This window comes from Populus alba, chromosome 1 (assembly GCF_005239225.2).
Source record: "Populus alba chromosome 1, ASM523922v2, whole genome shotgun sequence".
Classification (NCBI taxonomy): Eukaryota; Viridiplantae; Streptophyta; class Magnoliopsida; order Malpighiales; family Salicaceae; genus Populus; species Populus alba.
In genome coordinates this window covers 49434931-49441323 of record NC_133284.1, presented here as the reverse complement: position 1 = coordinate 49441323, position 6393 = coordinate 49434931, and the positions used below count along the sequence as shown (strand labels likewise).

Genomic DNA, 6393 nt, shown 5'->3' with positions numbered 1-6393 from the left:
TTATTCTGCTTCGCGTGTGGTGGGGATGGGTTTGTGGGCTTTGGATTAGCCCGGCTCAAGTGATTATAGATATTTGAATGATTTTTAAAAATAAAAGTTGTTAAAATAAATTTTTTTTTTAATTATTTAAATTATTTTTAACTTGAAAATATATTAAAATAATAATTTTATATTTTAAAAATGTATTTTTAACAATAATATATCAAAACAATTCAAAATAAAAAATAAAAATTTTAAAATTAAAAAATCATAATTTTTCAAATACTTGTATAAAAAAAAAAAAAAAAACAAACACTTGTCTTAATTCACAATCAATACACAAAACTAGGAGTCAACATACTTGGTTTTTATAAACTACAATCCGAGCGGTATAATTCAATTAATTAGATTCTAGATTTGTTTTTTAAATGTCACTAGTTCAAGTTCTACAAACCTCAGGGTCATTGAAGGCTTATATAGTCATTAATTTGAAAGACCTATGGGATTAGTTGAGATGTGTATAAGCTAGTCCGGACATCCACATTGATAAAAAAAAAAAAAAAAGTATATATCATTTGAATTGGCAAAATGAGTGTTATGAAAAATTTTAAAATCCAAATCATTAAATTATTATATTATACTTATAAACTAAAAATTTAGGAAAATAAATAGTGTAGTCCACTCTTTATCAATATCACTGTTAATTTTAAATGACTTCTTTTATTTTGATCGTTCAATTTTATTGGTTTGTAATTTTATCTTCTAAGTTATACCAGCATGATTCAATGTGTCCATTCTCTCTCTTTTTTCTTTTTTTTTTTTTGCATGATCTCAAATATACAAACTATAGAGACATGTTCAAGCAACTATAGAGATTTATATTCAAGCAATCATAGATTGTAATTGAAGAATTCTACACTAATAAAGACAAAATAGATTCCAATGTTGAAAATGCACAAAAAAAGTTCAATTTGAACCCCATAATTTCAGTTTTTACATTGTTTAGTACCTATAGTTTTTGAATTTTATATTTTAATCTCAAACTTTATTTTTTTATTTTTTAATGTTCTGGTCTTTAGATGTTAGGAATGAATGAGAGTACAATTAACAAACATTAAGGATAGAGAATGTGCAAAAAAAAAAACTTATCCTATTGTCAATAAGTTATTCTTGATGACAACATTTTAATAAAGATGGTGTTACCTTTCAATTATGATAGAATGTAGATTAGGTTTATGATTTATTTTCATTCATTTATTTTATTTTTAAAATAGTTAGATAATATTTTGAAGTTATAAATAGGTTTATCGAGATCTATATAGTGTTTTTTAGGTGTTTTTATGTGAAAAAATAAATAAAATAGGTTTTTTGGACTTCAAATCTTAGAACCTTAATTTTTCAATCACTTGAGAGGTCCAAAAATGATCCAATGCATCATTTAACACCGCAAATAACATGTCATATATTTTTTTAAAAAAATAAACTAGGTTCGTCGGGCAGTTCCACGGCGCCCAACTTTTTTATATAAATTTTTATTAATTTTTTTATTTAAATTACAATCAACTCATGTTTTAAAATTTTAATAGTTTAACTTTTTAATTTTTAATAAAACTACCCTTGTTTTTAATAACATTATCAACTACTATTTTAATAAAAATATACAAACCTAATATGCTTATTTTTTTAAATCACTTGTGAACATTTATTGCAAATAAATATCTATCTATTTTTTTTTTATTATAGATGATCTTATGTGGTTTTATTAGATTTATATTTTTATATTGCCCTTTGAAATTATAAAAAAAAATTCTAAATTTATTATAATTTTTATTTTAATAATAATTCTTTAAAAAATATGTCTTGTAAGGAAAATTAAAATACACAAATAAAAAAAATGAAGTTTTGATTGGAGAGATATATTTTTTATTTAAAAATCAATAGAATGTTTTCTAATTTATATTTAATTTTATTTATTTTGTATTTAATAAACCATAATATTTGATGTTTATACACACACGTGGTTTTAAAAAAATTATTAAGAAAGAATTGTTTTGATTAAAAAAATATATTTTTAAAAACTTTATATCATATTTCTCACAAATATATATTTTTATTTTCACGACAAAATAAGAAATTGAAAAGTTAGCCATGTTATTGGGTCAAATATTTATATGTATATTTATATTTTGTTTTTTTAATATAAAAATTAACATTTTACTTTAATATTTAGCTAACATTAACAAATTCTTTACGAAATGCATTTCATGTGAATTTACAATTCATTCTATAAAAAAGCAAATATCATAATTTCAATTCTCAAATAAAATTTACTAAAAAACATGTCAATAATTTCAGACCATTACATTAAAAACTAAAAGAGATGTATTTTTATTGTGCACCACGCAAACACTATTCACTGTGATAATATATATTTTTTTTCATCTTTCAAGGTTTATTAGAGAATAAAGCTTTGTAATTTATTATGATTTATTTTTTTCTAGTTTCATAATTGTTTGACGGGTTAACCCGATTGACTTATTTTTTTTTTGAAAAAATTAGTATTGTTTTTTTTTTAATTTAACCATTTGACATTAGATTGATTGTGAATTAATTTTCATAATTAATTTTGATTTATTTTCTATTAAATTATTTTAGTTTATTACTTGGATTATAAGTTTTACGTTTTTAATGTGAATTGACTTGAGTCCTTTCATTGTGTTATTTTTTCATAGTGATTTTTTTAAATTTCTTATTTCGACAATATAGGTTGGATGATAATTATTTTTCATGATTTATTTTAATTTACCTTATATGGAATTATCCATGTCTTATGACCAAAGTTGCAAGTTTAACAGGTTAACTTAAGTAATTAATTTTGTTTGTTTGTTTTCTACAAGGTTATCTTCAGTTTACAACTCAGGATATGAGTTTGACAGGTTGACTATGGTTATTTTTTATGTTAATTTTTTTTTTTTTTTCAATTTTATCATTCAATGCTAGATTGATTAGAAATTATGTTTCATAATTTATTTTTATATAGTTATTATGAGATTATCCTAGTCTCATGACTCGTATTATGGACTTCACAAGATAACTTAGATTAATTCAAGTTTTTTTTTTTAATTTTATTATTTAATATTGAATTAAATAAGAATTAGGTTACATAAGTTTTTTTAAGTTATTTTTCATAAAATTATTATTCATGAATTTGATAATTAAATCTAAATGGAGACGAGTCTTTTAATATTTTTTATATTAATATTTAATTTTAATTTTTTAAATCAATCTATATTATTTTTACGGATAATTCAATCAATCCTCAAATTTATAAAATTAACATCTATATAATTTATTTAATTTTTACTTAAAAAAAATAGCAAGACTTGAAGATATTTTCATATTAAAAAGATTTGATTTAACCCCAGCATAGTGCCGACCAATGATCTACTCGTAGGAAAGCGCAAGTACTCCAAGACAGTCAAGTGAACATGAAACTGATTCGACAGACGGCATGTTAAAATAATTATCATAGTTAAAAAAATCACAAGACCAGCCACCCCCTTCCTTCCACTCACTTCACACCGGATCCCAAAACTTTCTCAATTCCACTTAAATACAATATCCAATATACTCAGTAACAGCAACAAGATCAACACCACCGTCGATTCGATATGGCTCCGATTGCTGTCGGTGATGTCTTGCCTGATGGAAAGCTCGCTTATTTCGACGAACAAGATCAGCTCCAGGACGTGTCTGTACACTCTCTTGCTGCCGGTAAAAAGGTCATCTCTTTGGTGTTCCCGGTGCCTTCACCCCCACTTGCAGGTTTATTATTTGTAATTCACTATTTAAGCATGTATGATCTGGGGTTTTAGGTCTGGTTTTGATTTCGTTTTTTGGTGATGTGTAGCTTGAAGCATGTGCCAGGGTTTGTTGAGAAAGCAGAGGAGCTTAAATCCAAGGGGGTTGCTGAAATTTTGTGCATCAGCGGTGTGTCTTCTTTTTCCTTTTTTCTTTTTTAATCCATGTCTTCACCCCCACTCTCAACATTTAGTCTTGTTTTTATTTATTTATTTATTTATTATTCATTTCCAGTGAACGACCCCTTTGTGATGAAAGCATGGGCAAAAACTTACCCTGAGAATAAGCATGTCAAGTTCCTAGCTGATGGATCTGCAACATACACCCATGCTCTTGGCCTTGAGCTTGATCTGCAAGAGAAGGGACTTGGCACCCGTTCTAGGAGGTTTGCTCTCTTGGTCGATGACCTCAAGGTGAAAGCTGCAAATATTGAAGGTGGTGGAGAATTCACTGTGTCCAGTGCTGATGATATCCTCAAGGATCTTTAAATTTCCACACCAGAACTATTCTAATGTTTTTGCATCACTGAGGTTTAGTTCCTCTTGCTTTCTTTCTGTCTTTCTACTGGTCATGCTCGATGTTTTCATGGAGAAAAGGAATGTAATGAATTTGGCATGGAGTTAAGGTTCTCGTCTGTAATGGTATGGGATGGTTTTGCAACTAAAGTGATTTTATGCTAATATAATGCTTCTGGTTAGAATGGTTAGTGCGAAGCTGTGTGGTGAGCACTGGACAGCCATTTGCAGGAGCTTTACCTGTACTCGAGGTTGAAGATAATGTGAAATCTTTAAATGAGAACTTGTTAGATTGCAAATCCAGACATGTTCTTTAAGATAACTAGTTTAGCTCCTTAAAGAACTAGAGAAACAGGGTTCTTTTTGCAGATCCTACAATTCTAGTGTTCATATGTAAAATCACCTGTATCCTTTTGGTTTCATATATATATCCTTCACGTTTGGCTTGGTATATTAAAAAAAAATCTTAGTTCAAAGCTGGGATAGTATAACTTGGAGATTGAACTCATTTGTCATTCAAGGATATATGAACTTGGATATACAGATTAAATTACTTCGTGCAGGAGACACTTGTGCTATTAAAATCAAATCAAACTGAATTAAGAAAATAAATGGTGTTCTATCACGCCCCATATTGTTCATGCATTCCCCGGATCATTACACTGTTCAGGAGTGTTTCTTTATTTTACACTTTGGGCTATGTAGTTTTTAATTTGTGTTTTTTTAAACTTCATTTCCTCCCATTAAAATTAAAATTAGGATAGGAGAGAAGAAACCTATGGTCAATTATATTTTAAACACGAAAGGATTGATTTTAGTGTCATCGCGTTCATCTTGAAATTTAAAATGCATGCGTGCTTTGGGGTTGAAAATTAAATCATTGAGATTTTTTTTTTGATGAAAACAAGTAATTAAGATTTGAGTTTTAAGAGTCTAAAAACTCAAATTTTATTTTTTTAATTATCTAAGGTGGCCAAAATATGATATAGAGATGACATATCTTATGCCTAGATGATGTGTCATTTAGTGCATTTTTTTTTTAAAGCTAGATATATTTGGCATGTTTTATAAAATCCAAGCGTATTTGAGCTAGATTCTCTTACCTTTTTATTTGTTTTATTGAGTTATTTTATTTTTAAAATTTTAAAATTGTTTTTTTTTGTAAATAAAATAATTGTAATGATATTTTAAAATGTTTTTGGTGAGATTATATTTTTCAAAAAAAATTATAACTTTTTATGATAATACTAACAATTATTTTATAAATTTTTATATATGAATCTAATATGCAATTGTTTTTTTTTTAATGCTCATGGGTATCTAATTATATTAAAATATTTATTTTGTATTTTTTACTGTAAAGTTTTTGTATATTGTTTTCAAATTAATTAATTCTTCATTCTCATATACAACCAGCAAGACATGTTTTTTGTTTTTTGAAATTGGCTTTCCATGATAAGTTTCTATTAAAAATCATGCTATTAATAAAACAAGCATGTTTTTATTATCAAGAAATTACATAAATAAAAAAGGGAGTGTTAACTAAAAACATTTTTTTCCATTAGAATATAAATCATTAAAATTCTTATGAGTATTTATTTTATTTTCTTTAAAGTTAAATAAATACAGATTTAAAAAAAAACACGCATCATTAGCATGCCCAATAAGATTTTTAAATATTACTTTAATCAATTACAATAAATTGATTATTTTTTTAAAAAAACAGGTGATAAATATAAGAGAGGAAAAAATACATTGGTTGAAAAAATAAATATAAAGATATAAAATAAATATACTTTTAAAATAATCTTAATAAATTCATATAATCTCAAAATATGTATATAAAAAAGCATATCTCCTTTATTTTCATTCAACATTTAAAAACATGGAGCATGGAATGGCCCAATTTAGTTGGGTTCCGTTGGATTCTGAATGCTTTACGGGCCGATCTAATTGGGTGGTCCAAGACAGGATGGCTTGTCCTTACTTTTTCTTTGTTTTGGGCTTGAAGCCCCTTTCTGTAACAAAAAAAGAAACC

At 26.1% G+C, this 6393-nt stretch overlaps 1 pseudogene; it reads left to right on the top strand.

Moving 5' to 3' along the window:
* The first annotated feature begins 3502 nt into the window (after positions 1–3502).
* LOC118027770 (peroxiredoxin-2-like) lies at positions 3503–4654 on the top strand (annotated as a pseudogene).
* The last annotated feature ends 1739 nt before the right edge of the window (positions 4655–6393 follow it).